Consider the following 19,755-nt stretch of genomic DNA (forward strand, 5'->3'; position numbering starts at 1 on the left):
ACACACACACACACACACACACGACATCCACCTGACCACAGTAGTAAGCCGTGACAGGAGAACAAGATCTTGCAAGGCTTAAGTGACACGTGCTGGCCCAAAGTTAAAGTGACATTTGGGCTTGATGTGGAGCAGTGTGCCAGGACAAGGATGGATCAGTGCCTTCAAGTAGACCAGATGGACAATCCTTCAAAAAAGCAGGTAGAAAATTGAGATGTGGCCGCTTCTTCCGGCCGCAAAGCCACAATGTCATCTATCAAAAGCATGCTTCCCTCTGCCAGACTGTTTAAGAACTGGAATAGTAAATGCCATTGCAACAGCAGTTGGAAATGAATCATCTCACAAATTTAAACCTTTTTAGGGACAATGCATCCGGCGACGCCTGCATGTGATATATAATAAGTTGAAAATGAACCAAGCAGCCACCAGCTCATCAGTACACACGGCTAATTATGATATAACAAGCACGTTAATGCAGACTGGACCTATCAGGGCTACACGTGATTACGTTACACATGTACTTGGCCTGCACGGCCACCTCACAGGTCATTCTACAAGACCCTCATTTGGAGGAAAGTGCAGGGCTGTTTTAAATGTTTTACGTCTGCATCTGTAATGGCATGGCCTTCATTTAGATGGCTGAGTCTGTCAAAATGATGATGTTTAATGAGGACATCGCAAGCCAAGTTTAAAAGACTTCAAGCTGTTTGGGTTCTTCCTGATGCCTTACCCCCCCAGTAAAAAAAAGAAAAAACAGCTTTAGACTATCCGTCCATCCACCCATTTTCTATGCCGCTTCTCCTCATTAGGGTCGCGGGGGTATGCTGGAGCCTATCCCAGCTGACTTCGGGTGACAGGCGGGGTACACCCTGGACTGGTCGCCAGCTTTAGACTTTGTTTATATCAATATTCATTTCCTTTTTAAATTTTTCTATTATTATTTTTAATTACGTTTCCAGACGTCCAAAAATATTAACATGAAGTACTTTCAAGTCGTCAGATTAAAGTCCGAGGTAGGTCCCGAGTCACTGACGTCAAAGTCCAAGTCGAGTTGCAAGACTGATGACTTTATCAAATCGAGTCCAAAGTCATCAAAATTGTGACTCGAATCTGACTCGAGTTCAAGTGACGTGACAAGAGTGCATGTTCGTCAAAAACCAAATCCTGTGAAAACTGGGGCTTACGAAAATCGAGGTACAAGTGGAAATATATAAAAGACCAAAACAAACATTTATTCAAACTTTTTTTCAGTCATAAAAGGCCATATAAATGATGATAATAAATTACAGTAGCAATAATACTAGTAAATATATACTATAAATAAAATACAAATATATTAATGGATAAATAAAAGCAACATGTAATTTTAGTATTGAGTTTCTGTACAGGCCAAACAAGTCAGTACCTTAAGAAGTCACTCAATGACTTTGGTTCCATTTGGGATGCCTTTTCTTTGCAGCCAGAGATGAATTGGAATAATTTCAAGTCGGGTTGCCAGGATTTTCAGAAGGCACAGAGGTCTGCAAGCCCAGACCAAATCTTTTGATATCCGATAACATCTCTCTACTCGCTGCCCAGTGTGACGACGCCTTCATCTTTCCCTTTCTGCTTCCTTTTTCACTTCTTTTCTCCCTCCAGCCTCCTCCTCCTCCAGTATTTTAGGAGATTGTGATAAATAATGATGTCGGGGAGGAGGTGGTGGGGGGGGCGCACATGGTCAAGGAGGCAGAGCGGTTGCCAGCAACCATGGAGAATGAGGTTTGCTTGTGGAGGCTTTCCAGTGTTCAACGTTGGCCATGGCAGCAGATGGGAGGATAGGTGGGTCACAGTGGTCGTGTCACTGGGCCTGGTGACTCTTACTGGCAGGTCAAGGTGATCGGACACAACAGTAGAGCCTCGCACTCACCAAAGCTAGTTTGATGCCAGGTTTGTGTGACAAACTGTGATAGTCTTTAGATATTTCTTGCTTTGAATGTGTATTGAGTTTAAATGACTACAGGCATGTGATGGTTGTGATAGCAGCGGTGAATGGGAGGAACCTAGAAGGAAGCAGAACACAAACCTGTAGCGGCATATACAGTAGATATAACGAAAAAAATAAAATGCAAAAAAATAACAAAAACTTGGCAGAAACGGAACATGACAATTTATCTTTTTGGAGCAAAATGACTCTAAAGTGGAGGGTTTAAATTCAATGCGGATGGCGCTTATGTGCATCAATCTGCTGACATTATTTGTCAAAGTGTAAAAAGAAGTTAACCAGTGTTAATTGAACAACATTAGACACTACAGTAGTGGTTCTCAATTATTTTCAGGGGACAGACATTTTTTCCCACACCCCCCAGATTTGAAATACTATTGAGAACCTGTATTTATCTGTGCAAACCACTGTATGAGTTGCTGGCACCAGCATTGTCCATCCATCCATTTTCTATGCCGCTTATCCTCACTAGGGTCACGGGAATGCTATTGCTATTGCACTTTGGGCTGAGATAAACACAGATAAAAAGAGACAGCTAAGAATGCACGTAATGGGACGCACCTAAAGTATTCTGCCTTTCCAGCCTTCTGAAAAAAACTCAAAAAATTGCCAAAAACACTCCGTTGCGTATTAACCAAGCTACAGCGACATTGTTATTATTATTGTTACACTCAAGGACTACGTTACTGGCGTAGTGACACCTCACCACACCACACCGGCTAGCGACTGGCCTCACCACACATTGCTCACAGCGCGTCAGCGCCGAGCTCACAACGCAACAGGCCACTACCGAAAGCTAACGCTACATAATGGAGCAGCTGCTGTGTTTTTGTTTTTGAGTTTGGAAAGGTTAACGCTAGGAGTAGCGTTCGTTTCTATGTTGCAATGTGAAATCAGTGCACCCAGGAAGGACATTCCGGTAATGCTTAAAACGACCAAAGTACGGCAAAATACTGTTGAGTATTACATGTTGTCATGAATGTACCTGTTACTACACGGTCACAGCATGGATATAAAACCATAAAACCTTGTTGGAGGTTTATGGAGGTGCTTTAATAATGGTATTTGTAGGCGGTGCATGTGTATTCCATTACGTGCAGTAATGAGCTGCCTCATTTTATCTGTTTTTATATCTTTAGAACGCACAAAAAAGACAAAGACGTGCGTTCATTTCTCACATAAGGATTGTGGATGATGGGCAAAATTTTTAAAAAAGTGCAGTTTTCCTTTAACACTGGTCATTCTGATGCAACAAATGTAGTAAAAAAAGCCAAAGAAAAAGCAGAGTTTACTCTTTGATGGGTGCACTGAGAGCTTGCGATAATAATAATAATAATAATAATAATAATAATAATAATAATAATAATAATAATAATACATACATACATACATACTGTACCTAATGTATGTTGGAGGTTTGAAGTATTTATACAGCTTTAGCCTACAAGATTTCACTGTGCATTATATTTTACATCTATTATACTGTATATTATATTTTTTGTATGTCATCCTCACATTATGTACCCTTTAATTTAAAGTTGAACTTTCACACTATTTATTTAAGAATGTCCTATTTATTTGCATACTTGCTCGGTATTCTTGTGTGGATTCACATCTTGTAGTGTGGCCTTTTGCATGTTTAGTGCAAGCATGCAGGATGCATGTGCACACGCCACAGTCCATTATAGCGGGGTCTAATCCTGAGTTTATCCGCCGCTCAGTGAGGCGGGAACCACACCAAGACGTCAGTCATCTGGCTGGCCAACCAAAACCTCTTTATTTGGACTGTCACTGGAACCCATTTGGAGGGGGTGCAGATTTATTTGGGCTGCCTTATCTCTGCAGTCCAGTCAGGAATCACCAAGCTGTACTTGTGTATCTTTTCCACCCTCTGGATAGACGGAGGGTAAAGGGGCTCTAGAGGCTAAAAAGTCCTTTGTGGATATGTCCCACAAATCTGCAGTGTATGTCTGATAATGTTAAAAATATAATCCACTGTGCTTCACAGCCAAATACACAACATTTTTACTGTTTGAACAGATTTGCTTCTTGGGAAAAAACATGCTGCTTGTCTTGTTTTTCGGCTGCTTCGCTTCAAATCGTGACTGATACTCTTAGTTTGTTTAGGTCAAGAATTTTCTGAAAAATGTGCCTCAAAAGCCAAACAAATCATTGGCATAAATGACAGCTCGGTTAGCATCTAAAGGTTTAACTCCACACAGTGTGTTTTGCTTTTGCTTTACCTTATTGCATTAGATTATTGCATTTTTTTATGGAAATTACTGCATAGTACAATAGGTTAAGATTTATTAAATAATAATTACATCTACTCAATTTAATCAGCAGTGGTAACTTTTATTGTACACTACACCTATTAACAGCACTAGGTGACTGTACTGTTATTCCTGCTATTCCTTTTCCTGTTACACTTTGTGTGTTCAAAGGATGAGTTTTTAAATTTTATTTTAACTTAGCCATCCCCTGGAGCAAATTACCGTAAATTCCTGTGTATAAGCCACTACTTTTTTCTTAAACTTTGAACTCTGTGGCTTATACAGCGGTGCTCCTAAATTCTAATCTCATGACATCATCTTTACTTCAGAGCTACTAATCTGTAATATATATTATATACTTTATGTGGTATATAATATGTAATATAATACTACTGATTGTTTAAATACCGTGCTGCTCACGAGTCAGTGAGGAAACGGTAGCTCTTTCTTTGGCAGGAGCCAATCACAAGCTATCAGTGTACTCACAACGAGCTTGTCAACCCACTGGAAAACACAGGATTATATCATTACATATCATTATACCATTATATATAACAGTATAACAACATAACAGTCTGTCATTGTGTCATCTTAGTAAGAACACTTCACTAACACTAAACTCATCACACAGCAACTTGACACTCAAAAGATATACCTCAGAAATAAACACTTACCAATTTGTTTGAAATTGAAATTGAGTTTGAAATGAAATAAAGAACTCTTTTAAAGGTTTTCCCATAATGCATTGTGTCTGAACAATGCATTCATTGGGACGCTGTAATGACATCAGCCTCCCTCTGGGCGCAAGGGTCCTTTGGCTCCCTCTGGTGGACGCAGGCGGCATTTCAGTGCCATCCACCATTTCCATGCTGCTTGTCCTCCAATTAAATGGTTTGCTGAAACGAAATGCATTAAAAACTTAAAAATGTTTTTTTTTTTCCATTTTAAACTCATATTGGCACATTTTTGTATATTTCTTAGATATACCTTTTGAGTGTTAAGTTGCTTTGTGATGGGTTTAATGTTGTTTCTAAGATGACACTGTGAGTCAGACTGTTATATTCTTATACTGTTATATATACTGACCTCCTGCAATTTCCAACGGGTTGACAAGCACATTGTGAGCGTCAAATACTGTAAAGAGCTGCCTGATCCTCACGGGCTCGTGTATGCCACAATATGTCATTATATTATATACACCGGTGCGGCTTATATATGTACAAATCTGTTTTTTCCTCTAAATTTTGTTGGGTGCAGAATTTATGGTAATTGACTTCACATTATTTTGAGAATTAGTTTTGAAATCAGAAAAACTTGAAAGCCAACCAGAAAATCACCCTTGTCTTAAAATTAGCATCATAACTCCTCTGTTCTTTGCTAACTTGCTAGCAATCTTTGAGACACTTTTTTTCCAGCAGAGTTCTTGTGGTTGCATCTCTCCAGGTCACTGGTGTGTGAGTGAAAGGAAGAAAAGCTTGGAGAGAGCTCGTTTGGTCTCACCTTTGTTTATAGACCCCGAATATTAGACGACCAATCTTTTTCTGACTTTCTTTTTGTTATATTTGGGTCAGTATGGATTGCACTACTTAGCTGCTGCCTGCAGCGGCGTCTCAACGCGCTTGCGTGAAAAACAGCCTCTTTTTTTGTACATTCTGCCCTGTGAACATTCTGCCACATGTATATTTTTTTGCAAATCTGGGCTCAATATCCTGTAAAATTACTCATTTCTGATGAGTCTGGCCACCAGAAATGGCTGAGACTGAAAAGGCCATAAGTGAGTAGTTGGGGGGGAGAAAAAAGTCAAGCAGCATGTTTCCATTTTAGCCACGCGGCCTGAGTGGGTTTGCCACAGGCATGCATCAGGCCTGTTAAGAGGTTAGGCCTGGCAAGTCATTACTGTCAGAGCTAATGTAGAGAGATGAGGAGAGGGACCATGGAGGTAAGGGCTCGGTAATGAATGAACACACTGCTAAATTCAACAATTATACGCCCATGTAAATGCAAGCATAATACAGCAACACAAGCAGACAGCTGCTGAGCTAACTAGAACAACCTGGCTGGTGGCCTCAGGACAAAGTCCATCCAAATACTTTCTTACACTTGTGGATTGAAGTAGTAAATTGGTAGTTGGAGGTGTATGGTGGCTTCCGGGACAAAAATGAATCAGGATTTAGTGAACATGACTCAATGCATTTGTTTGCTTCAGTGCTAATTTAAAGTTTAGCAAAAAGTTGTTTGGGCATGGCCTAAGCAGGTCATTGCGGACCACCAACAGTGACACTCTTGGCAGACTAAGCTGTCCACCAATCAAGGGTGTTTACCGCCGCCTGACTCTTGATGTCACACAAACTAATGACCCTCGTAGAGCCCCGAAATGTGCATCCAGCTCCATGAGGATGCATGTGAAGAATTCCACATGCCACAGCAAACTCTCGTCCCTAATGAGTCCTCACTCGGAAAGAGAGTATAATAAAGTGTGCAATGAAAGGTCAAAGCCATAAACGACTCTGATGGGTATCATTTTTTTTCACCCCTTTGTTTTTATTCTTTGTTTTCTCCCCCTCTTGGAGCCCAGCGGTCACTTATCAAAAGCTTGGGAAATCCTGTTTGGTGAAGCAATGCGAGGAAGGATAAAAGGAAAACAAATAGCAGTTTTTATCCCATCTTTGGAAAGAAGATTTGATTTATCCTCAGCAAATAGTTTGCTGGAGGTTTTCTTTAAATATGACGTGTTAATTAAATGACAACAGTAGGGAAATAATTGCTTTAGCAGAACAGTCTACAGCTGGAATTCGCTTTGCTTTTATCACTTTAATTTCTTTTTATTGGATTTACCCTGAAGACATACTTCTTTTCCCTGCTGATTGTCGGGTGTGAGGACAAAAATGACATATGATGGAGCTACAATAGGATTATTTCACAGTTTTATTTCTATCAAAAGTACACAAGAGGCAAAATACATTTCAGGGATTTACCGTAAATTCCAGGGTATAAACCGCTTTGTTTTTCTTCAACTTTAAACCCTGCGGCTTATACAGCGGTGCGGCTAATTTATGGCTAAATTCTAATCTTCTTTACTTCAGAATTACTACTGATGGTTTAAATACTGTGCCACATATGAGTCAGTGAGGAGGCGGTAGCTCTTTGTGTCAGGAGCCAGTCACGAGCTATCAGTGAACAACAAGCCTGTCAACACATTAGTTGTGAGTGGAGGTCAGCATATATACCCAATATAAGACGTCTGACTCACAGTGTCATCTTTTAAAGACACTTTATTAACAGCACTAAATTCAGCACACGGCAACTTCATACTCAAAAGGTGTATGTACAAATATCCAACATTCTAGTTTATGCCTTGTTTCTGCTCTTTCCGGATTTGCTGTGAGATACTACAGACTTAGCTTTCTTTTCTGCAATTAGAGGTTCTTCTCTGGAGTTCAACATCCTTTAGGTTCCTTGCAAATAGAGGAATTAATGAAGCTAGGGGTGATGCCTGCTGTTGCGTGGCCAGTGGGACCAAATAATGCCACGACTGCTTTATTGATGCGGGAAGTGGTGGTGCAGTGGCATGAAATAACACCCTCCCGCACAACTTATTTACACCTAACAAGTACTGTTTACCTCTCGTGTACAACATCGTACGCGGGACGTGCATTGTTCCCGGGTATGCGTCATTAATTCCTCTATTTACAAGGGACCTACAAGATGTTGAACTCCAGACAAGAAGCTCTCATTGCAGAAAAGAAAGGTAAGTCTGTATTTTGAGAATGCGGAAAGAGCAGGAAGATGGCATAAACTAGAAAAAAGAAGGCACGGACAGTGTGAGAGGGATTTGCTGACTAGAAGACATCACTTTGGGCATTATGATTAGTTATTAACAGAAAAACACTCGAAAGACCCAAGAAGCAACAAAAATTACTTGAGAATTCCCTCTGACTCGCTCCAAGTGGAAAAGTTAACCCATTCATGTGAATGAGACACACCTTTATACGCACCGCCCGCGTTGTTTGCACATAGGTTGCGGTGCGTTCACATTGTGTTCACCGAAATTATGCGTGTGGCAAATTTAGAACATTTCAAAATTTCCGGTGCACACTTGTCACGCAGCCCCGCACAGTTTACACATAATCCACACCTGTTTAAGACCAATTCACTGAATGGCATGCGAACTTGCGTACCACTGTGGGGCCAAAATGTGTGCAAGTGTAAACGAGGCCAAAAATATTGGCATGCCAAAGATGGCAATATTTTTGACAATGGCTGTAAGCTGCAATTCTTACCAATGGAATGTTTTAATTAAAAACAGAGAATAGAGCCTGATATGGGTGATGAGTATTCCCGGTAAGACCAGAGTTCTGTAATGATGGTGACTGTTACTAGTAGACCTGGATCAACACGTCATTCCAGGTTAGGAATGAAGAATCAAAACCCTTTCAGACATAAAAATGTATAATAATGATTCCACCGTCTAGAATGAAGCTCTGGCAAAAGCGTGAGAAATTGATAAAGCAAATAAATTGGAGAAAAGAGGTGGGATGAACGTGGAGAAATAGCCAGTTGGTCTGTCATCCATCATCTGTTTGGCTGGGATGCCGGCTTGTTACTGGGAACATCCATGATGAATATTCAGCACAGGGTGAAGGGTATGCGAGGATTTTGGATGAATTAGCCAGGCATTCCTGTCCTCGTCCTCGTGGCTTTGCAAACACAGCCTCAGACTAGATAAGCAACGCTTCAGGATTTTGTTCTGCAAATTAATGAACAAAAACTAGTCTCCTTCAAGTGGTTTGTGGAAACATGGCCAGTTTTGCTAAAGTAATCCTTTAAACAGGTATTTCAATGTAAATATGCTGATGAATGGATATTCTACTAGAAGGATATTCGTGCCCTGCCTCAGATGTGTGGCTCTGTTGAGGAACATACAACTGGTTTCATTCGACACTGCTGGAAAGTTGGCTATATCCCACTTTGAGTTTACTTTGTCTCCACTGTGGATTATTTTGAGCCGCGATCAAAACAAAAGCAGAGACTTGTGGCAAAACTGTGTTAGTTAGCAAAGAGCTACAGAGTCAACTGCTGATGACATCATAGATGAGCGACAGAGCTGACTTCCAGTTCCGGTTGCCATTTTGTTAGCAAGCTAATAGGCTGCTAGCAAGGACGTTTTGTAGTAAAAATACATTATGAACACAGAATTTTTCGGCTTTAACCAAAAAACACTCTAACCAGAGCGTACGGCAACCAAGGTTTCACTATATTGGGTTGTTTTAATATTGTAATCACCATTATTTCACAGAAAGAAAACAAAGACTCGTTGTGTCTTCATTTTTTTCAAAACGGCGTCTTGAGAAAGTTGAAAAGTATATTCATTGTTGTCGTTTATTCAGGTCTACATGGTACATAGTGAAATAAATACAGAATAATAGTTAAATGTGTCCTTTTTATAGTCTTTTAGTGCGTCTGCTTGGCTGCTGACATTGTTGTGAAGTTAGGCTATTGCATCTCATTGAAGTTAGGCTATGGACCCATTTGCTGCAACTCCAGTCCCTGTCACAAAGCCCATTAAAGCCAGGAATGTTCTGCCTTTTTCCAGTGTTTCTGTGTGAACGTTAGTCATTTTTTGAATTTGCTGGCTTCTGAGGTAGCAGTGGTACATCTGCTGTGTGAAAGGGAATGGCAGAAAACTGGAACAGGGGTGTGAGTCACTGGGGTTGGTGTTGAAAGCAATTGTTGCTGTTTGACAAACATTTATACATCACACAGGTATCTTATTATCTGATCACCCTGCTTTCTGTGTGAAAAGACACTGGTACATAAACACCCTTTTCCCGGCTGAACTGTTGTCTACAGTGCACCAATTTGGTGTAAACGCTGTGTGAAAGAGGTTTCTGCCAGAGGGAACTCTGACTTTGAGTGAGTTTTTCGTAGTTAGACGGCTGAAATTTCCCATTTCTTAACTTCCTTGAATGCAGCATCACAGCAAGAATGACCACCACAGCTGTTGCTTGGAAAGTGAATGTTCATTCTTTTGATTCATTTTATGGAAAATAGGAGCAAAATCCATAGTGTTGCACACCATTTGCATTTGCACTGTCGGAACATGTTGTACATGCTAAAATGGAACGACGTCAGCCTTGAATTAGCACGGAAACCTGCTGGAAAGTGAGGCGTCAGCAGCGCGGTGGTTGGATTGACCGACGGGGTCAGCGCGGCTGTCAAACGTGCATCAGCGACCAACGCCATTTGTGACCAGCGCTCAGCAGAAATGTCACACGGCCGCTGGAATATGGCACAGCAGTCACTTTTTTACCCGCAAATATTCTTCATGTACCCTATTCTTTCTTTTAAACCGTCACTTGTGACACAAGCACAGGGCGCTTTTCTTTCCATTGTTGCATTGCTTTGAGGTAAAACACTTGACTTGGCAACCTTGCCGTCAACAGGCTATGTATATTGTATGTGACACTTGTGTGCTCACTGCAGCTCAACTATGTAAACACACCTTTCCAGAAGATTTGACGGCACCTCTTGCCAAGTTGTTCTGTAATCATTCTGAGTGGCTGGCCTTTTGTGCCCCCTCCCCCCGAATGGAATACAAAAAACAAAACAAATAAACTGCCTGTGCAGAAAATGTGCTACATTCTTAACATAACTCCTGCAAGTAATTACCACTGACAGCATTTTTGGTTGTTGTATGATGAGTCAATAACAAGCAATTATGTGGAGAAAATCGCATTGGGGCCTTGATGAGTGTTGTGAGGGGAATCTTGCTGCAGGGAGAATAAAAACATTTAATGGTCAGTTTAGCTACCCCCAAAAATCATATTTTATCCTCTCCCTCAGTGTGCCCTGCACATAATTTGGCTTTTTATTGGCTCGTGGCTGTGACAGGTACATCCCTGTGATTGCTGCCCGCGGCCAAATATAACAGCAGCAGATTGGACTTGCTTTTACTGCACCACGTAATTTAAATGTTTAATTTGAGGAGCTGACCAACAAAAGACCGGTGTAACAAAAGACGCACATCATTTTGCACGGGGTGTGTTTGCCAGCCAGGGAGTATTCATGATGAAACCGATGATGAGAAGTGACATGACACTTCAATATTAATGTAAGTGTCAGACAGTTTATCATAAGATGTTAACAAACAATCCACATGGTTATATAAAGTGTAGGAATAGGAGATACAGTAGGACTTCAGTATGTTCACATTTTCCCACAGGGGACTGGAAATTGAGGGGCTATCCACACAGAAACGTTTTCAGGTCAAAACGGCAAAGTATTTTAGTATTTTAGCCTCTCATCCACACGGGCACAGCGTTCTGAAACGGTATTTAGTGGGAAAATCTGAAAATGTCAGCTTGTTGCCGTGTAGACAGCTCCACACGAGAACGTTGACGTCACCGACCCACCGCCGCCTCATCGCCGTCACGTGACCATAAGTGAACTTTGACGTCAAGCCAACATAATATCTGAATATTTCGAAGGACATGACTCAACTCAGTCGTCAGTCTCCTGATTTTTGTTGTCTTATACTCCAAAATGACTCACAAAAGTAATTCCACTTCTCCTAAGTGTAGGCGTGCCTTGGAAAGCGGAAGAGGACGGACTTACGCGCATGCGTTCTTTCTTCTTCTATGGTTTGGTGTGTCCCTCGGTTCCGTCCGCGTGTGTGTTGAAAGCGCCACACGTAGGTGTGCCCTGTGTATTACATCGTTTTCACTCAGTTACTCAGTTATTTACTAATCCGGCACAGTGTGGATGCAACTTTGTTTTTTTTAAATGCCACGAACGTTCCCGTGTGGACAGAACCTCGGAGCCAAAATGCTGCCACACAAGTGGAAAAAGAAGTTAACCGCTGCAATAGATACATACAATGAATGGTAATCTCTTTCTGCCGTAGTGTTAAAGGAAGTAGAGGGAGGGACTTCATGCATTGTGCTTTTTAACATTCTTAACTGTAAGGCAACTACTGTATATTGAACCTCTAAAAAACGGTGCAATGTGCAGAGGGGATTAGTACGTGTGCCTGGGAAGTCAGCCTGTTTGTCGCAGTCATTTCCTTTTCTAGTCCTACGGTACTCATCACCTATTTTCCTCTTTGCCATCACTGTTACCTTAGTATGTGTAAAGCCTAATTTACACTTGTGTGTGAAGTAGGTGTAAACTGTGCGGGGCTGCGTACCAGTGCGCAAAGAAAATTTAGAAATGTTCAAAATGTGGCACACACAATTTTCGTGAAGTAGTCACAAACGCAATGTGAACGCACCGCAACCTATGCATAAACAATGCTGGTGGTGCGTATCAAAGCGTGCCTCATTCACATGAATGGGTTAACTTTTCCACCACCTCTTGGCGCAAGAGGTGGTGGAAAAGTTAAGTCATTGTGTCATTGAGTCATTGAGTCAAAGTTAAGTCTCAAGTCATTTCTGTAGGCTCTTGGATCTTCCTTGTGAATTTCTGTTAACAAGTGCTCATAATGCCCAAAGCGATGTCTTCTAGTCAGCAATCTCTCTCCCACACTGTCCGTGCCTCCTTTTTTCTAGTTAATTCCCCCTCCCTGCTCTTTGAGCATTTTCTTTCTGCAGCTGTGAGATAATATAGACTGATATATGTAAAAAATGTGTGGGCCACTCTTGTTTCTTGAGTTTATTGATCCATTGTAATGCCTGGTACAACTCAAAGTACATTTGTTTGGACAAATATAATGGTGATAACAAATATAGCTCATAAGAGTTTAATGTAAGAGCTGATATTTAACAACTCCCATGGTTTTCTTGATAATAACCAAAACCACTTAAGTTCTTACATGAATAGTTATAACATTGTACTGCCTAACTATTATGAGCTATTTTTGTTGTCATTGATAGATTTGTCCAAACAAAAAATTGACCATCAGTCATTAAAATGAACAAGAAACTGAAAAACAGGGGTGGTCTGATCGTTTTTTCCATGACTGTATATAGCTTGGCCAAATAATGCCATGACTGCTTCACGGATGCGGGAAGTGGTGGTGCCAATGCATACCCATGAGGGAACAATGCGTGTTGCGCTGGCTATTGTCGTGCTCTAGACGTAAACATACTTGACAAGGTGTAAATAAGTTTTGAGGGAGCGTGGTCATTACGTGCCAATGCGCATCATTTTTGGTCACAAATTATGTTATTTATGCATAAACAGAAAGTAAACAGTGCATGAACTTGTCTTCACGCTTTTCAGGTGTGCCATAAATAAATACATAAATGACTTGCATTGCCATGACAAATTGTGGGACAATGCAAAGGCAAAATGTGTAAGTGTAATTCCACTACATTATGTCCACTTCCTGGTCTATGGCTGTCCTCACACTTTTCCTGTTTGCCATCAGTGGTACTCTTCTGCAGTGGCATCAAAAAACCCCAAACTTTTAAAAAGCAAAAGAAAGATTTCAGCAATATGTGAATTGTTTGACATCACGCATGATACCTGTGCCACATTTCATGTCATTTGTTCCCGCAAAATTGGGATTCCAAAAATCTGACTTTATAATTGATTTTTGTGTCCCACATCAACTGTAGTCATGCTTTACTCACCCGATTGCTAATTAAATTTAAAGGGACAGCTCTTCAAGCGCATTTCATACTAGAGTGTTCTTGAGCAAAGTGACCTGATGAGTTTTGCAGACATGACTTAGTCAGAAGGGGGCACGCTGTACAGTACAAACTGGCATGGCGTCTCATTGCTGAGGTTAGTAGGGTTTCTTCTAAATGCATGCAGCTGGCCTGTCTCGGTTTTCAATTCCAGCGCAAGGTAAATACATCGGCCGAGCAGATGGAGATATGACTGGCTAAATTGGACTTGGCTGTCCAAATATTACAACCTTACACAAGCTTTTAGGGGTCATTGGAACTTATGCTTAATGTTGTTGTAAGCAGCTTTGCACGTCAGCACCCCCCCTCCGTAATAACGCTCACAGAGCACACCCCCGTCATACACACTGTACTTACGCCCGCATATTGTTTTTTAAGATCGCTTATACTGGACATATATAACCGTCTTGAGCTGCAGTAAAATGCTATTCAGCTCAGCTCCAGTTTCATATTTCTGATTCCCTTTAGAGGCAAAAGGTCACCAATGCTGGGCATCGTAACACTGTATCAAGACCATGAAATTGCATCTCGCCAAAGTTAGCTTATAGTGCTGCTGAATACGATGTACTAAAATAGAAATTAGATCCTCTGCTTTTTTGTGTATTGTGATTTAATCTTTACAAACTGCTGAGATAGAGTACCTTTACACAGCAAACCTCATCTCACATAACCATCTCAACATCTTGAAACTGTTTCAACTAGTTTGCTGTTTCAGGAAGAACTTTATGATTTTTTTCCAGTCTGGCCCTAATACCTCATCGCTCGTCTGTCTGGACCTCGTCTGTTTTCTGCCTCCTGATTGGCTGTAAACCATTGTCAATCAATCTCCTTCTTGCCGCCCTGCGTGTCTCCTGTGTCATCGTTAGCTTGCTTGCTTGCTAACTTGTAAATTAATCTTCGGTTCGAAGGACTGCAGCAATTTGTTTTAACAAGGATGCAAAAATGCTACAGTACAGCGGAACGGTGGCAGGATGAAAAGGCACGATCACAGGAGAAAAATACACATGAGTGACTTAATAACTTCTTGTGTCGTACCTGTAGGTTGTTCATTAAAATTCAAACAAAGGTTTGAACCTCTTTGAGAGCATCTAAACAAGAGAGAAATGTGAGAAAATGTTAATGCTTGTCCGAGAAAAGTGTATGAAGTGTATGGTGAGGGGTTTGAAAGCCTTAAAACATATATAATCATTGTAAAAAAAATGAAGTTGGCTACTTTGCGGATTTCACTTATTGCAGGCTATTATGGGAACCCCGCAACAAACGAGGGAACACTGTATTATTATCATTATACGTTATCATAACATCAGTGGTTTATTTGGTCAAAAAAATGTTAATATCGTTTAGTGTCAATTCGTGTAACAATAAACATTTCAAAACGCACCGGCCTTGTTTTATGACTCGGTTAAATAAAAACGTGTTTGTCCAGTCATAATTTGTCATTGTGCTTTTCTTAAAATTAATGTTAAAATGTCATCTCGTCGACCCAAACTCCTGCATGGTCTCGTCTCGTGAGACATCCCCACTGTTTACGTATTTCACCGTGAAGGCCAAGTGTTCATCAACAGGAAACCCTTAAAGGGACTGTGTGCAATTCACTCCAAATGACATTTTTTTAAATCAAAACATATAAGAACACTACCACCGGCTAGCACATAGTGGTTTAAAATAACATATTTTTCACAATTAAACTAAATTAATCACCAAATTAAACTGGATGAAAATTGTCGTAAATTTGTGTTTGTCCCGAATAAAATCTAAATACATTCAACGATAGCTAATATTAGTGATTGAACTTCGCCAAGTCGCTCTCGTTGCAAACATAACTAGTGAGCATGCGTGTGTTATGTCTTGCTGCTTTGAGTTTACATAGGTAGAGGATATAATGCTCGCAGTGCGTTAAAGGAACCCGCTACATACAGTCCCTTTAACGACGGAAGAGGGTCACGTAACCTCTCACCTTGCGTGATTCGTGGTTGGTGAAGGTCAACAACAAAGAAGGGAAAAAAAAAAAACAGCTATTTTTCCCCTGTGAGCAGCCACCGGTTTTGGCATGTCACCTTCCCAGGGCCAGCGAATGAGATGCCACTAGCTGTTGGCCCTTTTACCGTGTTAGATTTTTCTCAGTGTGAAAAGAATACAATTGCAGGAGTGCGCTGCAAGGCAAGGCTTCAAAAGAGCGTGCACGCTGAGCCGGCTTTCTTGGGCCGATAAAAGCAGACTGCTTCAATAAAAGAAGGTATCAGTGATAGATAGAGCACCCTTTGGAAGAGATGCTGATAAAGAGCCAGTGATATTTTCTCTTCAATAACGCCTGAAGAAAAAAAACCCCACCATAATCACTGACTTATTACTTCAAGATATGTGATATACTTTTATCATCTTATGAGACATGTAGGAGCTGCTGTCTCCCTCCGTTGCTTATTTGTTTCACACACTATCAATGCTTAAAGGAAGAATGTATTTTCATGAAACGGGCCTCAAATGTTACTTTCTACTCAATGCTGACGTTTTGCTACTTGTTCCTTGTGCTTTCCAAGATATGTAGCCATTACAGAGGTCTAATTCAAAGCAGGGAAAATCAATAGCGGGGCATTAGACCCTTATTTGGGGTCATAAAAGCCCATTTGTTCTGTAATGTGTTGAGAAATTAGACACAGTGTTAGTTAATGGAGTGCCACTCACACACAAGGTGTGTGTTGGACTGACATGATGTTTTTCCATCTTTTCTCGCTTTTTGTTTTGATATGTTTGATATATTTTGACCTGACCTGTACAGTGCATTAAAGTATACGTTTAATCATGTAGACTGTACGCACAAACTGACACATACAACTGTCAAGTGCGTATTATTTCAAAAAAAATAACCTGACCTGCATTCAATAAAACAAATGACCACAAAGTAATTACAAAAACCCAGTATTTTCACCATCATAAAACCTTAATTAAGCATACAGGCAATGTTTTGAGTCATATTTGGTTTTTGTGACATAACTTTAACGATGAAGGGGGAGGAAATAATTCATATTAATAATTGGTCTGCACATAATCCAAAAGAATTCCTGGTAAAAGGCTCAGAGAATAGTGTGTACGGGACTACAACAACTAGCACGGGCAAAATCATGACTGTTACTGTATGTGTGAACGTCTAAATAAGAGCGTACCATTTGCCTTCTGGGCATACCTGTCAACACTGGCATTTGAAAATCAGGGAATCACCTGACTGCCCATTGCCGTTGCCCTCGCAGATTGCTGTTAATGGGAAACCATTTAAACGGGAGGGCGACAGGAAAGAAATCTAGAAAGTAGAAATCACTGGTGTCATTTTAACGTAATACTGCTAACTAACTAACTAATAAACAAAGAAATGAACCAGCGACTAGTGGGATGCTCCAGCGGCTAATGCTAACACTGGGCATTCCATGAGGACAGGCTACTGTAATTTGTTGGTGGTTGGCAACAACTTTAAATGTCCATTCTTGAGTTTACTCCTGCTTTGACGTCACACACAATGGTGGTTCCACCTTTTTGTTTTTGTTTGACTTTTGAGGGAGGCGTGTTTTCCCAAAACTTTGAGTACTTGATTTGCGTACTCCAAAATTGTATGACCTGTAAGGAGTTTTGACGTACTACTTCATCGGTTTTCAAGCTGTGGTAGGAGTGCCACTGGTGGTACATGTACAAATACAAAACAACCAAAGATTTTCTGAAATTGCACTGAAATAAAATGTTCGTTTGCTGAACTATTAAAGCTGATGTATGTCACATGTGTGACTTGAATGTACCGAATGCCCGCTTCCTGCTCTGAGTACATAAACTATGCCTACTAGTGCTCGTACTCGTTTTATTTGTTGTCAGCCAATGATAGTGAACTGGCTAAGTCTAGCTACTAACATTAGCTATCATTGAATGTACAATCTATCGCGACACCAGCACGACTGCAAATTGTTGATTGCCTCTCTGACGATGAAGATGTATGCGAATACCAGCCAGCTGTGACGGACCAGTCAGTCCGAATTACAATTTTTATGCAGTTTAACTTATGATTTTGAAAAATCTAGACATTTTTGTTCAATCTATATGCTCTTAATGGTGGTGCTGTTTTATTTTTGGTTGAGAAAAATTAAGCATGCGCTGATTTCCTTAATTTTGGGGACTGCCGATCCTTACATATGAAACTGATCTTATCTACCGCCACAAAGGTCTGAATGTCAGCCACCGTCCCCTTTTGCTCTGCCTGACTGACAGCTAGCAATCCAGCTAAGGCTAAAGCTAAAGCCAGCCGTAGCAAAGAGCCAGGCAGCTGCCCACTGTTAGCGCTTATGAGCAGTGGAAAGAGCAAAGATGCTACGAGGAAAATGATGGAGGTCATGTAATTGGACGACTTGCCATTTTCAGACGCTGTGCACTTTATTCTTTGGAAGAGGCTCAAATTGGGTCTGCGGTGTAACCTGTTGTGCAAGTTTTGTTTGTTCTTAAAATGTGACGAATAAAAGACTAAAGGAACCGATATAATTTAGTAGGTTGGACAGCGAGTTTCTAAACTGTTCTTTCATATTTGAGAGCACTACCTCATGTGCAGTAAAAACAGGTTTGTATTGTTTCACGGGTATTGTTTTATGTTTTTCAACAAAATAGGATTGGAACATTGAAGGTCAGTTATTTAAAAAAAAAAATCCGTATCGGCAAAATTGGAATGGGCAGGTCAAGCTTTTTAAATCGGTCATCGGCCAGAAAATTGTGGTTGGCACATGCCTAAAAAAATGTGATGTTGAGGCGGTGACTTAGAGCTGCTTTAATGTTTAACTCACCTCAGACGTCACATGCTATTTACCTACAAGTACAAGTGGCGGTAGCAAAAACGGTAACACTTGCAAAACAAAATGTTTTTCAGGTAATACTTGGTGCTGTACTACTCTATTTCAATATTTTAACTCATTTGGTCACTGCACGTCTGCAGCCCTCAGGCAGTAAACAGTGCTATTTGCCAGCCAGCCTTATTTCTAAATGCCAAATGAGCCTTTAATTGCAGCAAATAAAGTCACCAAACCAGTGAGCGTTTCTCTACTGTTGGCCAACTGGGACCGCTGCCTTAACCTATGATGCAATTCCCAGTTTTCCATGCGTAACCTGACTTGGCTCACAAAGCAGCCTAATCACCATATTCATTCCGCGTTGGAGTCACTTTGAATGTTCTCAGTGAAACGTGATCCGTTATAAGATTGTTCTAAGGTCAGAACTACAGGCTGTCACTGCCCTCTAAATCACTGGACCATCAGTCATCCCATGTTTTTCACCCATAAATAATTTTGCACTGGATGACATTCTGTGATGGGCTCAAATCATTTGCAGACATTTTCTCTAATGAAAGAATGGCATCAACCATTGTCTTCATGGGCCAATCAACTCGCCTCGTAAGGAGGTTATTTATTGCCGCAAAATCAAAAAAGTAGACCCCCTCATGCCTTTACCTCCAAAAAAGAAAAAAAAAAGAAAAAAGTCTGTCTTTAGACATGGAACATCGGTTGTGCTTTCCATTCTGTCAAGGGCGTTTCGGAAGGATGCAATCACACAAGCAGGAAATTCAGTTTGAAATGAGTAATAACCTGCAGAGCACTATAAATCATGGCCACTAAACACCACACTCCTCCTGCATTCAATAACACACACACACAGAGCAACATGTTCTCAAGGGAATTTAAAGTTAAGCACTATTACCTTCCGACTGGTATACTCTTTTAAAAAACATGACCGCGAAATACGTAAAAAAACCCCGCCAGTCCTGTGGCTACAAACTCTCACAGAAACGCAGCTCATATGCTGCGCTGAAAATCCTTCCAAAAACATTTGGAGTAGTTTGAGATCATTTCAAAGT

The sequence above is a fragment of the Dunckerocampus dactyliophorus genome, chromosome 4, assembly GCF_027744805.1.
Source record: "Dunckerocampus dactyliophorus isolate RoL2022-P2 chromosome 4, RoL_Ddac_1.1, whole genome shotgun sequence".
Taxonomy (NCBI): Eukaryota; Metazoa; Chordata; class Actinopteri; order Syngnathiformes; family Syngnathidae; genus Dunckerocampus; species Dunckerocampus dactyliophorus.